This window comes from Myiozetetes cayanensis, unplaced genomic scaffold (genome assembly GCF_022539395.1).
Source record: "Myiozetetes cayanensis isolate MyiCay16 unplaced genomic scaffold, myiCay2020 scf17, whole genome shotgun sequence".
In the NCBI taxonomy this organism is placed as follows: domain Eukaryota; kingdom Metazoa; phylum Chordata; class Aves; order Passeriformes; family Tyrannidae; genus Myiozetetes; species Myiozetetes cayanensis.
In genome coordinates this window covers 13410009-13427284 of record NW_026087378.1, presented here as the reverse complement: position 1 = coordinate 13427284, position 17276 = coordinate 13410009, and positions in this window count along the sequence as shown.

The following is a 17276-nucleotide window of genomic DNA, read 5'->3' as shown; positions in this document are numbered from 1 at the left end:
TGGCTCTCCCCGCCATCGAAAAGCGAAGGGGGAAACGGATTTTTCTTGAGGGGACACTTCCCGGGGCACCTGGGACACCCGGGGCTGCCCCCCCACCCTGCCATCCCCATCCCGCTGCGGGGCTCCCCCGCGCCAGCGGCAGCGCTTGCAAAAACGCGGGATGAAAAAGTTGAAGATTTAATGTTTTCTGACAGATACAAATGATACCCCAAGGCTTTCTTGAAATGCAGCGACTGACGGCTGGAGAAACGGTTTTCCTATTCGGGTTTCTGCAGCTGGAAGCGGTCGGGGGTGGGGTGGGTTGGTGCTGGTTCCCTTCGGCCGCCATTCTCCTGCCTGCACCCCGAAAATAAAATAATCTCCTGCTTGTCCGACCTGGAACAACTCTTTTTTCCCTCAAAATGCCTGGCAGCACAGTCTCGCCCTTGCCCAGAGCTGCCTCCCAGCCCTCCCCGCGTCCATCAGACCACAGGCAGCTGAGCTCTGCTCTAAAACAATATGAACTTGCTGCTGGAAGTAGCTTGGGTTTATCTCTGATAAACCTGATGTGAGCGGGAGAGTGTCAATGCCCTGCAACGACAACGCCGGAGGATGGACAGCTCAGGAATACGGGCGGTGTTTCCCTAAGTGGGGGAAAGAGAGGGGAAAAATCACAATATAGCCCCACAATTCCTTCTCTGGGCAGAGAGAACATGCTTTTCTGATTAATTGACGGAGGAAGGGGCACCGGAGTTTGCGAGGCAGCCTGCTCATGTTACTCTGTGCATCTTTAGATCCCCAAATGAGGCTCTTTTGTGGGCTCAAAAAGATGCCTCTGAAACAGGATAATCAGAGGCCCGTGCACTCCGTTGGCATTTGCTGAAGACTCTTCTTCAGCAGAAAAAAAGAGACTGAGTTTGGAATGAACGACATTATGTTTCCATGTGGCTTTCCCCCACCTTGTTTCGGCCGAGCAACCTCTTAATTACTCCAGCATTTGGATGGGGGAAACACATTTCCCTTCAACAGGACATTTCCTGAAAGGGTGAAATATTCTAATAATGCTCGGGGCTCTTTAATAGGCTTAGAACAGCAGAGAATCTCTGCAACACCCTCAATATTTCTTGCTTTAAAATGCAAAATCAGAGAAATAGCCAATCTCTATGTGCATTCATCTTCTTCTCTTCTATATTATTTATTTTTCCTCCTTTTATACTTTTTTCTTCTAATATTTTTCTCTTACTTTGTTCCCTCTCCCCCCAGTTTTTAATTATATTTTTTTATTTCCCCTCCGTCATTTTAATTTTTATTTCTGACTTTTTTTTTTGGTCTTATTTCCCCCCCAAACGGTTGATCTCGCCCCGCTGCCCGGTGCTGCTCCCGGCGCAGCTCCCGCTCCATCTCCACTGCCCCAGGAGCAAACACGGCCGAGATAAAGGCACGGGACACTTTTCTTTCCAGTTTCATTGTGGGAACGGCCGTATCTTAACTGGCGCATCTCGGGGAGAGATAGGAACACACCGCCTTCCAGAGGGCTGCGCTAATCAGCGCGCTGGGTTAGATATAAAAGTTCAGGGCAAATAAAACGAATTAGTTTTATTAGCACGTTTAGGAGGCGGTCTAACGAAGGAATTTGGCTTTACTAGAGAATGTTTTCTCCTCCCCTTTTGTTATTTAGAAGCAAGGTATATCCGAGCTGCTCATCGCGGGAGGGAAATAATGAATTGTTCCGTCTGCGATCATTTTTCTGGGAGATAGGCGCTCCCTCCCCTAAACGCGATAAGAACGATATACACATATATCTACATATATTTGTATCTGGAAATACACATTTTCACAACAAAACATGCGTGAACAATAAAACGCACTGTAAAGGAGAGGTGGTGGAGCCGCCAGGTTATTGTTTGGGTTTCAGTAGGAAAAGTCTGCCTCTAACTCGGCTAAAACTTTCTCAAGGAAATGTGACCACGGCTCCAGCGCGGGATTTCCAAGGACTTTGTTCATATTTCAGGCAAATGAAGGATTTTTGGGCAAGTTCTGCCAGTGAAGTAGACTTCAGGAAATATTTGGAAGTCAGATTTTACATAGGCGGCTGGAGCTGGCGCAGGGAATAACCTGGAGAAGAGGGACTTTGGTTTGTTAAGTGGAAAGTATATATTTTTTATTGTTATAAAAAAAAAAAAAGGAAACGGCTTCTAGGTCCTCGATTCAAGCACAACAGTATGGTTTTATGTTCAATTTGTGACTGGCACTTTGTGTTCATCCGCAGAAAGATTGGCAAAATTTGGGAAAAGGGGACGAAATAATAGAAAATAAAAGAAATAAGAGAAAACTCGCTTACTGGCAAAGTTTTTAGCACGAGGCTAAAAAAAATTTCCCTGAAATATACCACCGATAGGGAGTCCTCAGGTCCATTTAAGAGGGGTTAACTCGCCGAAAAAAAGCCTTTCCCCCCACTTTCAGGATTTTACTCCCACCTCAGGAGCTGCGCAGAACCCGCGACACATATACTTCCCAAAGATGGTGGCTATTTTTTAAATTAAAAAGAAAGGGAAAAAAAGGAAGAAAAAAAAGCAGAGGGGCTGTAGAATATTATTTTTCTGAAAAGGCAAATTCATCGACGGCCCAGGGTCTCCCCGCCTGCCCGCCCCGCGAATCACCGGGAGCAGCCTCCTCTCCACCGCAGCCGAGGACCCCTCGGCATCAACCACATCCCCCGCTCGTCCTGGGGACCCCTCGGCATCAGCCACATCCCCCGCTCGTCCTGGGGACCCCTCGGCATCAGCCACATCCCCCGCTCGTCCCGGGGACCCCCGTCCCGCCGGGGCCGCTCGAGCCTCCGCGCATCGCTGCAGCCCCCTGCGCTGCCTCCACCGGCCTGCCCTGCCCAGGGCACCGCGGACGAGCCGCGGAGTGTCCCGCGCAGCAGCGCCGGAGGCTGGAAACGCTGCGGTGCGTTCGGAAAAAAAAAAATTAAATATATATATACACACATACATAAAAAAAAATATTATAAAATGAGGTAACCCCTCTGGAATTGCCTTTCCCAGCGCATTTGTCAGAGCTGACGAAGCGCAGAGGCCCCGAAAGAATTTATACACGGTATAAAGATGTCAAGGGCTGCGCGGGGAGCGGAGCGCGGGGCCGCGGTGAGGGGCGCTCCCCGCGCCGGCTCCGCTTTGTTTCCCAGCCCCTCCGGCCGCGTCCCCGCAGCGCCGGGAAGGCCCGGCGGCGATGGAAGCAGGACGGCTCCGCGGGACGGCCGCGGGAGAGACGCGCGTGGGGCGGGACGGGGCGCGGGGCGCACGCGTGGGGGGCGGGACGGGCGGCCGGGAGGGACCGGCGGAGACACGCGTGGGGCGGGACGGGCGCAGGGGGACACACACACACGCGTGGGGAGGGGCGGGACGGGCGCAGGGGCACACACACACGCGTGGGGCGACTCACCGGGCGCTGCGCTCGGCGGCGGCGGGGTGCCGGGCCCGGCGGGCGCTGTGCGCGCCCCGGCCGCCGCTCCAGGGTTTTCTTGGGAGATTTCCCCGTCTCCTCCTGACGTCAGCCCCGTCCCAGGGTGCCGCAGACGGGGGAGGGCCGGGGGCAGGGCCGCCCCGCACCGGGAGCCCGGCGGCGCCGGCAGCCCCGCACCTCTGTCCGTCCTGCCGCCCAAGGCATCCCCGGGCCCGGCCCCCCTCCCGCCCGGCCGAGCCTCCCTCGAGGGGCGGCTTCGGGCTCCTGCTTACACGGCCCCTGCCCTTTTCATTTCCTCCCGGTTGGGGCTCTTGTCCGACGGGGCAGGGACAAGGAAAGGTCACTTTTCTCTCTCTCTCTCTCTTTTGTTTTTCCCCCTGAATTACTCTGCTGTTTCAGGACCTCAGCGCAGTGCCGAGCACCTCGGGGGAGGCAGCGAACAGCGCCCAGAGCCGCCCGGGCTGGAGGATGCAGGACTCAGGGAGATGCTTCCCTGGGTGACACAGGCACACTGAGTTCACTGCTCATCCCCAGGCCCTTGGTTCACTTTAATTTTCCAGGGATGCTTCTGGAGTTTCAGACACTTCCCTCCTCATACCTACCCCCTGGAAGTTTCCCTCCCAAGAGAAAACCACGGAAGTCATGCAGTGACCAAGTGAACACGGCAGCAGGACGTGCCTGTGCTTCCCTCAGTGGAGCAGGTCACACACTCACACACACACAGCCTCTAACTGTAGCTGAAAACCAAGGACAACGAATATGGAATGGATCAGAAAGATAAATAGCATAAAATCAGGAACAGTCCAGTCCCACACTTGCCATTTGTTATAGAGAGAAGAAGTAAATGGGATTCACATGTCGAGCATTAGCTGGTTGTTAGTCTGTAAGATAATATTAACTTCAGCGCTCGCTGGTTTACTCCAGTTTTCCAAAGGCAGTTCCAGAAGGCACCCAGCCTGTAATTTAGGATGGCACATACTGTGTGAAAGAGTCTTTGGCACCGGGGCCTACCAGCACATCAAGGTGATATTAACATAATAAAACTTTTGGAGAGGGAGTAGGAGCTCATAAATTAATGTATTCTACTGTTTTAATGCTGGGAGCTAACAATGTGTTTCCTGTTCAGCTGATCATCCCTGCTGCAGCCTAACAGCTGTTTTAAAGGTGCTGTGAAACTGAAGAGAGGGAAGATGATTGTCTTTAAATCAATGTTTAATGATGTGTTATTAGGAGAAAAGTCTTCCTCCAGCAGATGTTTACATGCTGAGGATGGAGGGAGCTTCCCAGCCTGCCTGTCTGGGATGACAGGGAGACCCCCTGTGTCCCACCAGTCTTGCAGATGGTCCTGATGTCCCCAGCACTGGGGCACAGCTCACTCAGTGCCAGGAGAGGCTTTGCCCAGGTCTTTGGGTGGGTGCTGAGGAAACTCCTTTCGGATGTTGAATTGCTGCAAGGAGGGAGGTTGGACTAGAGGATCTCCTGTGGTCCCATCCCACTGTATCCAGTCTGGGATTCTGATTCTGTGAAGGTTTGCAAATAATTTCAGTCATGACTAAGAGCAGGTGAATAGGGCAAACGCTGAGAACACCCTGCCCATGTTCAGCACAGGGCAGGGCTGGCAGGATCCTTCCTCCATAAGGATCGGCTGTGGATGCTGGAATATCTCCCAGCTCAGGTGTCTCTTTCTGGAGGACAAGCTCAGAGTGATCCCCCCTGTTAGAGGGGATCAAAAGAGATCTGGAGAGGCAAACAACTGGTCAGAGAGCCCCCAGCAGAGCAGTGGGGCTGGCCTGTGGCCTCTGGGCTGCAAGGCAGATTATCCACAGATTCCACCCCTCCTGGCCTAGGGCACAGTCCTTGCTGCATCTGTATTATGGGCTGGAAGCCTGACTGAGCTTCTCAGTCACACGGGTCAGTCAGATTGAGACACCTCTCAACAGGCACGAATTGCAAGCTCCAGGCACTAGAAAAACACATGTAGCTTTGGGGCAAATGTAGGAGTGAACTTTGAGATGTGGTGCCTAAAATAAGATGGAAGCAGAAGCTAAAAATAAGGTGGGAATAGAAGATGTGGATATAAATCTTTCTGTAGGTGCTTAAGTCATGTTATTTCCTTTGCACTTGATCCAGGGACGGATTAATTAGTCTCAGTGTCTATTTATTCAGCTTCTAGAATAAAATGTGCTCGTGGCAAAGCTTCTCCCCCAGAGATGGATTCATGTGACAACTTGTGCCCAAAAGATACTGAGGAGTGTGCAGTGCTGCTGGGGGTTGGGAGAGAAAGGGCACCTCATCACCAGGTGACCCTCCTGCTGCCAACCAAGCCAGCACCAAATCATCTCCAAGCCAAGACAGTTTCCAAGAGTATTGTTTGCACAGCCAAGCTCAGATTTTGCATGATGGTGGCACAGATTGTTCCTACACAAACAGAAGAACCCTTTGCAATTGCTTTTTTAAATCATCACAAACATTCATTAAAAGAATGTCTCTCTGTATTTCCAAATATAGTGAAGAAATGACTTTCCAAGCTCGCTCGTTCCTTTATTTTAAGTCTTCCCTGTTAGTCCATCCTTGGAATAGTGTCTGAAAGGCCACAGTGCTTCTTTGGGAGAAACTGGGATGTTTGGAACATGACTGGATTGTAACATTTCTAAACTTCCCAGAAGAGGCAAATTTTAAAGGAATAAGCTTATTTCTACGCACGCACATTTGTTTTGGAGCCAAATGGAAAGGAGAGCTCCGAAAAAGAAATGACAAATTGTTTGGAAAATATTGTCCTTCCCAAGACAGACCTAACCATATGGGGGGAAGGGAGTCAATAATGAAATTTTCCCTTTAAATCCGAGCCCAGCAGCCCTCCCATCCACTCCGCTGGGAGGTTTGTGTGAGTCAGGCCTGCAAGATCATCCACTCAGGGTAATATTTCCAGCACTTCACTCCCCTCCCTGCTTCACTCCTATTCCCCACTGAAAGAAGTCCACGTCTCAGATTTATGGGAAGAGCAGAGGGATGGGACCCCCGATCCACAGCCCGACACTGCTGATGGAAAAGTCATCCATTGAGAAGGAGAAGGCAGAACATGTCCTTAAAAAAACATATCCATGAGTTTATGCAAGGAAAATTAATTATGAGGACCGGGAGAAGTCCTTTCTCCAGCCCTGCCCAACCTCCTGGTGTGACTCCAGCGAGTCGTATGAGGTTTGTGTGCCTGTGGAGAACTACCCTGACCTCCCTCCAAGATGTGGGCAGGTTAAGGCAGGAAAAGGTGTTGGACAAATGGAAGAAGCTGCACAAGAGCAGAGTTTATTGGCATTTTGATCGTGCTTGTGAAAGCCTGCTGTAGTTGCACTGGATCGATAATGCTGGACCTGAATTCTCTGTGGACAAAGTGAGGGCTGCATCACCGCCTTGGTGGTTCGGTGGAAACACAGAAAACACTTGCTGTGGCAAGGAAATCCTTTCACTCCTCTTAAATCACTGAATTTCTCATCATTGCCATCTTTAAGTAATAAACAAACGCGATATTTACCCATCCCCAAATGGTGACAGTTATGCAACAACAGAAAGAGCTGCAGCAATTGTGTGCGTCAGCAATTAGCAGGGCCTCGAAAGATGTTGGGAAAGAGGTTTCTTTTGTGCGTGTGGTTGTGTTTATTCCCTGGTGACATGCCGCTAACAAGCTGCAAACCAAGGATCACCCACAACAAACGGAAACAAACAAACAAAGTTTGGTAGAGGGTGGTAATACTTAGCTTAAATCTCTTTAAAAATAATTATAGCCCTGTTTGTGACAACTGGGAAGGCCACATTTACTCCAATAAAACTGCTTGTTATTCTTCAGGACTTACATTTGGAGATGTTTCCTTACACTGTGTAGACGTTAATGGGAGTGGATCTCCATCAATGAAATATCGGTGCATTTCTCATCTTTGCAGGATTCTGAGGCTTGTGGTCAGCTGTTTATTTGCTAGTTAAAGCACAACACATTTAATGACTTTCTAGAGATCTGTCTGAGGAGTAAGTGCCAAAGCACAGAATCTTGGGGATTCGGGCATTAGTGGAAAGTTACTTAAGGTCTGGACATGGATCCAAGTATCTCCACTGCAGTTCATTCCATGCATTATAGATTTTGGGGAAAGTGATAAATGGCCCATCTGCCTTCAAACTAACACACGTGCTCTCACAGGGTAGTTGTTGCATCTGACTCCAAACACTCTGCTGTGCTTTGGCAGCAGAGCAGTGTGTCAGCACTGTGTGAATGTAACAGTGGATCTGAATGTGCCACGCATCACACCTTGGCATCTCCTCAAACCAGCTCCTTAGACCTCGGCAGGAAAAAGCCCCGTTCAGGTACAATACAGATATAGATACTCAAGCCTCCCTTCAGCTGAGAGGCATTTAGCTTTGCTCATTGCAGGGACTGAGCTCACACTTACAGGTAGATTTGTGCCCATTCCTGAAGAGGTGGCCGAGGGCAGAGATGTGCACTACGTGTACCTCTCACTGGGTATGTGCTTTATTCCTCCCTCTTCCCCAGGGATTGGCTTTGGGCCAAGGTGAGAGGTAAGAGAGGGGACTTTGGCCCAGCCAGTCTTCATTCCTGTCGTTAAATAGTTCTGTGGAACAAGATTTTCTTAGAGCCAGGACTCCCTCTCCTCCAACCCCATGGGACCTTTGCTGTCTTGTGTTATTACTGCTGTATCTATTAAGATTAATGACTTCCAAAACTGTTCTAAAACTATTTAAGTGCATGATGATCCATCTGAAACTCATCTCCATTCTGTGCACAGGTCCCAGACATTAATATTTAGAGGTGACCACGCTGGCTTGTGGTGGAAATGAGGTAAATACACGTTATTTGGCAGGAGCTCTGTATCGGACAGAGCTTTCTGGCAGCAGACACAAGGCCTCACACAAATGAAAACTGATGGCTTGATATTTTGTTACATTTTTTTTTCCCACCAGAGCTATTACCTTTCTAATTGCAGGGATGGATTAAACGGAAGAGTGGGCTCGTTCTGGGAGAGGCTGCCATGTGTTAGCCTTGAGCTGTTCCCAGGGGAGCAGGGGCCGGGGGGATCCCCTCCTGTTCCCAATCTCTGCCCTGGTTGTGCTGAGCACCAGCACATCCCACCACTGGTGGACGAAGTTGGGGTTAAACACAGGCTGGTGTTGCACTAGAGGTGGCATTTCCAAGGGAATCTGTGCTTTCTGTGTGGTTCCAGGGAGGATACAACCAACTCTGCACTAATTCCCCAATATGCATCTCATTTCTCATGGATCTACCACACGAAGCCGTATTTAGATGATCTTTTAATTGCCAAACCTATCCCCGAGGTCTGCTGAATTCAGTGAGCAGGAAGGAGAAGTGGCTTCCAGAGGGGGTCAAGAGTGGCCAGTGGAGCTGAACGTGACAAAACATCCTTTTCTATGTCTTCATGTATTTTGCAGCAGAGTGAGGCACTGGGGTGAGGATGCTCAAGGTGGATTTGGTGGTTGCACATGTAAAGAAAGACCTGTTGGATCCCTGAAGCTTTGCATCTCGAGACCTTCCTCAAAGAACTCTCCTGTGCATTCTCAGTGCTGCCCCTGCCATCCCACTCTGGCTGTCCTCACGTGCCAGGGGACGTCATCCTGCCAAAGATCACAGAATCATGGAATCACAGAACGATTTGGGTTGGCAGGGACCTTAAAGACCATCTATCTAGTTCCATCTAGTTTGAGTGCAGATATTTGGTGCTCAGAAAGCAGATGAATCATCCATGTGCGTAGGTTTACAAACACCTTTAGCATTTTTGCTCTCCCAGGGGGGAACATGTACAGAAGGAGACTAACCTGGAGCTCTCCCAGTGACTGGGCTGACCACAACATAATCAGCAAAACTAGTTATAAGGTTAAAATGAAACACCTGCATGGAAAGTGTTTGCAGAAGAGTAGAACTCTTTTGCCTGGGAGCAAGAGAATTAGAGGCATTCATCCAGCTCAGTGAAATACCGTGAGATCTATGGGTGGGAAGTGCTAAGCATTACAATTATTATTTACTATATATTAATATTTGTTATTCAGGAGGATTTGTGTGTGCAGGGAGCTTGGAGGATCTGGTCTGGCTCTGTGTGTGCTGGGGCTCTCGAGGGATTTTTTAGTGTCTACCACAATTATAGATGAGGACTGAGTGAAACCTTGTGGTTTTACTCTACAAAACATTAAATTCAGTGACTGCCCATGTTTTCAGGGAAAAAAAATAAATGAAAAAAACCCCTTTCAGAATGTATTTGAATGATATTTCAATGCTATGGCTGGAGTGAAGTATTTTAAAAAAGGGATCACACATGGCTGTTTGAGAGAACTATAGGCTAATGCTCCTGGTCATAAGACCAAGCACTATGCTGGAGGGTGTCAGGTATTTTAATCCTCCTCTGTTTCCCCCAGCTTGCAGAGAAAATCCACCTGCAAGTCCTGTTCACACAGGTGGTTTTACCTCTGTGCTGCTCACAGTGGTTGATATTTTGGGCAAAGATGTTCCTGGCTGCAGCTTTTCTTGCTTCACCTTTCTGTACCTGCAAAGGAGAAGAGCAGAACAACACTGCCCTGTGGACTCAGGGGAGCTGGATTTTGAAAGATGACACATCTTTCTGTGTGAACTGCAAAAATTGCCAAGAAACATTTAAGGTGTGTTTGTACAATCGTTTACTGTACATCTTCAGATTAGTGAGTGCATTTAGATGTTTAGTTTTAAAAACCAGAGTTTATTCTGCTTCATTCTTGAGTAAACACTGGAAGTTTAGATCCTCCAGGCCGGATAAGACCTCTGGTTCATCAGGTCTGGCATTCTGCCTCTGGCAGTGACTCACATCTGATAGCAGGAGAGGTGCAGTGGGATGTGTGTGCTGGGATGTGGGGACCAGCTGGGCACTGTGTGCTCCAGTCCTGCCCCTCCTGAGCAGCAAACCCTTTGGTTTCACACTGTTACATCTTCATTAGTGTTAAAACACCTAGAAGTGGTAGATATGCCTCTTCTCAAGGGCTTCATTTTCTTCATCACTAGTGCCTGCAGAATGTGGCTCTTCCATGCCATGGCCATTCCAGCTCTCTGCCAAGAAACCTCCAGTGGATTCTGCTCTTCCATCCCACCAGGTCCCTGCTTGGCTCCTCCCTGCTGTGCTGGGGTTCCTGGGCCATGGCTCAGACACGTAGAAATTGCTGGTATTAAAGCCTGCAGGTGGGAAAAGCACTCCCCAGGTTCACCTCAGTGTTTCTAAGCGCTCCTCCCACAGCTCTACGGTGAGTCTGAGCTGAACTGTGGTTTGTTTTCTTTAAACTTCAACCCTTATGTGACATATAATAACTCTAAACTGCACTACAAGCCAAGATTACAAGGTATAACATGAGGTGAAACAGTATATGGGAAATCAGGATGCATGAAAGATTTTGTACAAAGGAAGTAACCCACTGTACATAAACCTGGGAGTTGCTCAGGGCAAACCTTTAGGATTTGATGGATTATTATCCCTGAGATCCAGTGTTAAAGAGTGTTTATTTATTATAGCTCCCTACTCCTCCTCCTCTCACCATGTCCCAGCCTTGGGGCTCTGAAAGACTCAGAAATCCCACTCTTCCCTGACTGCCTCATCACCAAAGCTCAGCACCCGGGGATGTGCATTCAATGCTCCAGCTCAGACCTGTGCTGCTCTCCTGCTGTCCACTGGGAATTAACAGTGGTGCAACCCTGAAGGTTTAGCACTCCTGCCCTCAGGAAACACGTGCTTCCATCCTTTCATCCCCTGTGCCCTCACGTCCCAGCTCTGCCACCCCACCGAGGGATTGTACCTGCTGCTTTTCACAAGAGCTGTGAAAGGTGACACTGTTCTAGTTCTGTCACCCAATGCTGCTGCTGAGCATTCCCAGTCCCCTAATTACAGATGTAAATGCAGTGAGTCAGGTCTCAATGGATGGCTCTTCCCTGCCTTCCTCTTGTTTGGGTGACTGACTCTTCCTCGTTAAGGCTGAATGGAAACTCTCCCATGAAAATGACCAGAAATCCTGTTTTCTGCACAGGTGCAGAGTTTGTGGGGTACAAAAGCTTCCTAAATTTCACTGAAGGAGTAGTTTGATGCTGAACTGAGGCCACTCCAGATCTGCCTCAAGGCAAATGAGACAGTAAAAGAACAAGGGTATTTGCTGTGAGCTTGCAATGCTTCCATTCCCTATTTTCCAGTGCTTCTTTTGGGTCAATTTGTTTTAAATGTGTATATTTCATGCTATTTAACTGCAAACTTAAAACAAATGCAAAATAAACCAGCTCCACTTTTTTTTTTTTTTTTTTTTAAATCAAGTTCTTTTTGTTTTGGTTGGAATTTGGGAGAAGTGACTGTGCCCTAAAGGTAAGAGGTGTGACCAGCAGAGCAGGGAGCATCCCTAATCCACTGACTGCAGTCACTCTCATGGTAGGTCTGGAAACTGGGAGTGTCTTTTGTCTCTGACAAAAGGAGCATCATGTTCAAAGCATCTATTACTTGATAAGTTACTCCTCCTGTAGAGATGGAAAGGAAATAACCTTGGAGGCCAGAGACAGAAATTACATTGTCCATTATGTCTGGCAGCACATAGCCCAGGCTTTAGTCATGAGTAGTTGTAACCATCTGAACTGCTGTGCTCCTGTGGCTTCCCTGGAAGGATTATTCAGCAGCCTGACCCATTTCATTATTGGGAAATATTTCCTGAAGCCTAAACCCTTCCTTTCTTAATCTCATCCCATTACTCTTAGTTATGCCCCCTGTACAACTGTAGATAATTCTGCTCCCTCCTTGATGTTTATACCCTCCAGATACTTGTAGGTTGCTGTGTCCTCTTTGCTGTTCCCTAGCTGAGCAATATTTATTTGGCTCTTTTATCCTCTCCTTAGAACTCAACCCATGCTCTCCACCCCAGCTGCCTTCCTGTGCTGCTCTGCTTTCCTCCAAACATCTTTCCAGCTCCTTCCCTGCCAGTGTTCTGCCATCAGGGACTCTGTGGGGTGTCCCTCAGGACACACATGGGTCCACATGCCCTGGCCAGGCTGTCACTGGTGCTTCTCTCCCATCTCCTGCAGCTTCTTGGACCAAACTGTGTTTTCAGCCTGCTTTGCCTTTCTTCTTCCAGACCCTTCCTCAGCTCCTCTCCTTCATCCCAGAGAAAAGGGAGCCAGAAACCAACTCTTTCCCCCTTCCTTAGGCAGCAGAACTTGCCAAGCTGCTGCAGGGATAACATCTTGCCATGGCTTTGATTTTCTTGCATCCTTTTTTAACCCAGAGCAGAAGGTAAACCCCAATGGCTACTTGTAGGATTATCAGGGTCAAAGCTGATGGTGGGGGAAGAATCCCAGGGTATCTGCAGCTGGAGAAGCAGCTGTCCAGCAGTGCTGCCTCGGGAGCCCTCCCGCAGTTTGCCCACGGGCTCGGTGGCCGTGGGAAGATGCTGTGAGGTGCCGTGTCCCCTTTCACAGCTCCCATCATCCCTGGGCAGCCCTGAAACCCGAAACGCCTTCTCCCAGCCCAGGGCAGGCCGGCTGCTAATTCCTCCCGGTGTAAATTCCCACCCGGAGCTGTTTTCTGACAGCGGGCGGAGCGCGGGCGGGGAGCGCTGCCCCGGCCACTACAAATTAGAGCGCTGAGTGGCAGCTCTCGCAGGGATGCTGCTCCCTTCTCCTGACACGCTGGGCTGCCTCGGGCTGCAGGCTCTTGATCATCGTGGCATGTTGCCCTCGGTGTCCCGCCGTTAATTATTTCTGTGTTGGGTTGCGGTATCATCTTCCCCTGACCAGCAGCGCCTGCAGCAACGACAAGAGCAAAGCCAGCAGGTGACTGGGAGCCCTGGGCGGTGGCAGTGGGTCAGCTGGTTCCCTCCCAGATTGCTGTGCCAGTGCTGGACTGTAAAGTCTCAGCAGCAGGATATTTGCCTTCCTCCTTCTCCAGCATGTGAGGAGGATCCAGATGCACCTCACCGGTGACAGGAGAGATGTGCTGGGGCAGGCAGGTGCTCAAGGGCAAGGTCACATATTGAGTGCCTGTGGATGACGCTCCCTGCCCTCCAGAACGTCTCTGGAGGTGAGATTGTTGTGTCTTGCATGAACAAAGTGGGGAGTTGGGCTGGGAGGGGAGATTGAGGCCTGGTTCAGAGCAGCAGTGGCCACCTCACACTCAGAATCACCCTGGCCATGGCTGCAGGGCATTGCCCTTCCTCCTGGAGGCAGAAATCCAGCAGGATCAGGTCGTGTTGGAGTCCTCTGGTCCAACTAAGCCAGCCTGGAAGGACTCACTGCAAACCAGCACTTGCACATCGTTACGGGGCAGCCTGTGGCCAGTGTGTGGAGAGGAGCTCCCTCAGGAGAATCCACCCCTCCTGCCAGCACCTCCTCCTGAGCCAGGTGGTTACAAATACACAGCTCCTGTGAAATGGAGTGGCCAACCTCCCCTCCAGCAGCACAGCCAGCTGTCATTGGGTGCTGGTGACGCTGTTTGTTGCACTAAACACCCGTGTGAACCCCGGGCAAGGTGTGCCCTCGGCAAGCCCCGGCTCACAGCTCTCCTTCCCTAACCCCTCCAGCGAGGGCAGGAGCTCCCTGCAAGCCTGGTCGTGCTGAGACACCCACCAAGGGCTGTGCACAGCATCGCTGGCTGTCACTGTCACACGGGGGAGGGCAGTGCCAGGGGCACCAAGCGGGTACAGCTGCCTGGGCTCGGTCTTGTGGTGGTACAGGGGTGGAAGAGGAGGCTCCCAGCTGGACACGGTGCATTGCTCCTTCCTGTCACACAGCCAGGGCACCACGGGCACAGCTGGGCACAGCCTGGCCACTGACTCAGGCAGGACTGCTGTCAGGCCAGAAAGCATTTACCCTTCAAAATACACTTTGAATAGCATGAAACTGGCACCTCCTTATAATTATGAAGCTGGGGAGCTCTGTTGACAGTGTGAGTCAGGCTGCCCTGGGCTTTGTGAAGGTGGTTGCCCATGTTACGTACACATATGCTCAAGCTCATGCCAGGTGGGAAGGACGGCTGTCACGCTTTCCTTTCCCTGATTTTAGCAAATTAACATTATTAGGAATACACATATTAATTCACTGATTTGTGAAGCGTAACTTTGTATACTTCTGTCTACATTTGCTATAAACCCATGTATTTTAACAAGGATCACCTTTCTGTTTGCTTATTTCAGTTTATGGTTTGCAAAGCAGCAGCCATTGACAGCTATTGATCTTTTTGGTCTATCTGGGCCTGACTGAATTTGAGACTTAATTTGTTCTTTTCTCTTTTGCAGGAAAATATTTCACTTTGCTGTGGGCAGTGTTATTGACACCAGGCAGCATTTTAAAGAAAATGGTTCGGTGTTGCTTGTGTCCTGTTTTCCCAAAGGTTTTGCTTAGCTGCATGTTTGTACAGCAGAATACTTTCTGCTGTTCTTCCTTGTGCCTATTCTTTCCATGAATACCATTTCACTGTGATCTGACAAGCTCATACTGCTCCAGTGCAACAACTTGCCCATACATATTGTGGTGTTGTGTTAAAGAGCTCCCTCATTATTTCAGCACAGTGTGTATCTCCAGCCTTTGTCAAGGCTTGTTTGATTCAAACGTGTTTGTCTTATCAGAGGGGGGAAAAAAAAACAACCAACTCTTTAGAACTGTCAATGGGGACAATTAATAATGTTAAAAAAAACAAGTAGAAGAATAGTGCACCCCTAAGGAATGCCTGGCTGTTATGGCACCAATGAGGAAATAAAGTATTGGAGCCAATTTGGGAACGAGCTCTGTGTCCCAGGCTCACTGCAAGCCCCAAATGGGGAGTGTCACATATGAAGATGGGTGATGGCTGGAAGCATCAGGGATGGGAAAGCTCCTGGGTGTCCTCCCACAGGGACCAACACTGGTCCAGGCAGGACTAAGGTCACCCCCTGCCCCTCTGCTGAGAAGTGTGCACTTCTCCTGAGTGCCATTTCTGCATAATGGAATTGTTAAATGAACTTTTAAGTCATTAGTCAGGAAAACTTAAAATTCCAGTGAAAAATATGAAACAGTCTTAAAAATTCCTCACAGCCTCCAGCTCCATAACTATTTGGAAGAACCTACATTAATCATTTAATAGTTATAGTATTCCTTACTCTAAATTCACACTTTTAGCCAAAAGTAGCTAAGAAGCTGGATTTCATGCTTTTTGACCATTTTGTTTTTTCATGCTGACAGGTGGATCAGAGATAAGAATTTCAAGGCTTTTACCTACAAGGCTTGACTCACATCTCTAATACTAATTTATACTGACGTGGCCTCACTCCCATCGCTGATGCCACAGAACTTACACAGGTGTCAGTTCTGCTCCAGAAAACTTCCATGGAGCTTTGGTAAGGTGAGGAGGATGTGTCAATCTTCTGTGGTGGTTTTACACCTGCAAAGCCCCCCGATTCAGCTGCTCTCCAGGGTGAGTGTGTGGACTGTCACTTCTTGCCTTTCTTGCCTCGGGTGCCCATCAGTAAAATGGATGTCACCGTATCCTGTTTCAAAATGCTCTGGAGTAGCTGTTGTAGGAGTTGTTGGCAGCTGTCAAGAGTTGTTCCAGGCAGCTCTCATATCAAATTAATTTCATTTTCAGATGATAAAAGGAAGCAGCTTTTTATTTCTCAGGATATACTTTAACTTCTTATTGTTTTATTCAACCCCCTGCCATGACCCAAATCTGAGCTGCCCAGGTGAACAATATCAGCTCTCACATCAGAGGGTCCAAATGCATGTACAGTGCAATCTGAACAGCAGAAGGGAAGTGAGATGACTTCACTATTGCTGGAAAAAAGCAGGTCAGTGTCTTTTGTTTAACACTTGCTTTGCTTTTGCCATTCAGTGCAAAACCAGGAGCTCCCCTTCCATCTGAATTTGTGACCTAGAGTAACTCTTGGTGTTTTGGATCCACCCTGAGGAACAGAAAACCAAACTTTGCCTTTGCTTAAATCAGAAGACCGAAGAAAATTTGTAAAGCTTGGCCAGTATGATTTGATGAGTGTTTAGAAGTGCAGAGGGAGGTTGAACACGCTTGACTTGCAAACTCTTTTGGACTTTTTACCTGTGGACTTTCATGGAATTCCTCACTTGCTCTGCTCTGCGCTGTGTGGGAGCTCACAGGGTCCCTCTGAAGATAATGGGTCCCTTTGCAAGACAGAGAGAGAACAAGACCCCAAGGAGAAAACAATGATCAGCCTGGGAGTACTATGCTTCTTAATCAGGAAAGAGATTAAAATATCTTGAACCAGATATTGCCATAGCATGGGGTGGCAGCATGTGCACGGCTTCTTTTGAGTCTCTCCTTCTTTCCCTTCCTTAGCCAGCAGAGATTCCTGGCAGTGGGATGCAGGGCTGTTTGTACTACTGATGTGGTGCTCTTCTACTCCTACTTAAATGGAGCAGAGCAATTCCCACTGCTCCCAGCCTGGATTGTGTTGCCAGCACTCAGTTCACTTGGAAAGCTTTGGTCTTATTGCACACATTCAGCACACACTCTTTTAAGTGGTTTCCAGCACTCTCCATAGAAAGAAGGGGGAAAGATAATGATCCTGTGGAAATCTGGGAAAGGACTGAGCATAACCTTGGTGTGCAGGCTGACATTCAAGATCTTCAAGGCTGTATGTTTTGCTGCTCTTTTCAGCAGCCCCAAGACAAGAGACCAAGGCAAAGACAGTCTAAGGTAGTTAGATTCCAAGTACACCTGCACACCCAGGTCCATCTTTTCATTCCTATTTTTCTTATTGCCCTCAGCGTATGCAGAGACCTGTGTGAAAGCAACACCTGCTTTTATTCCTTTTCTACCATT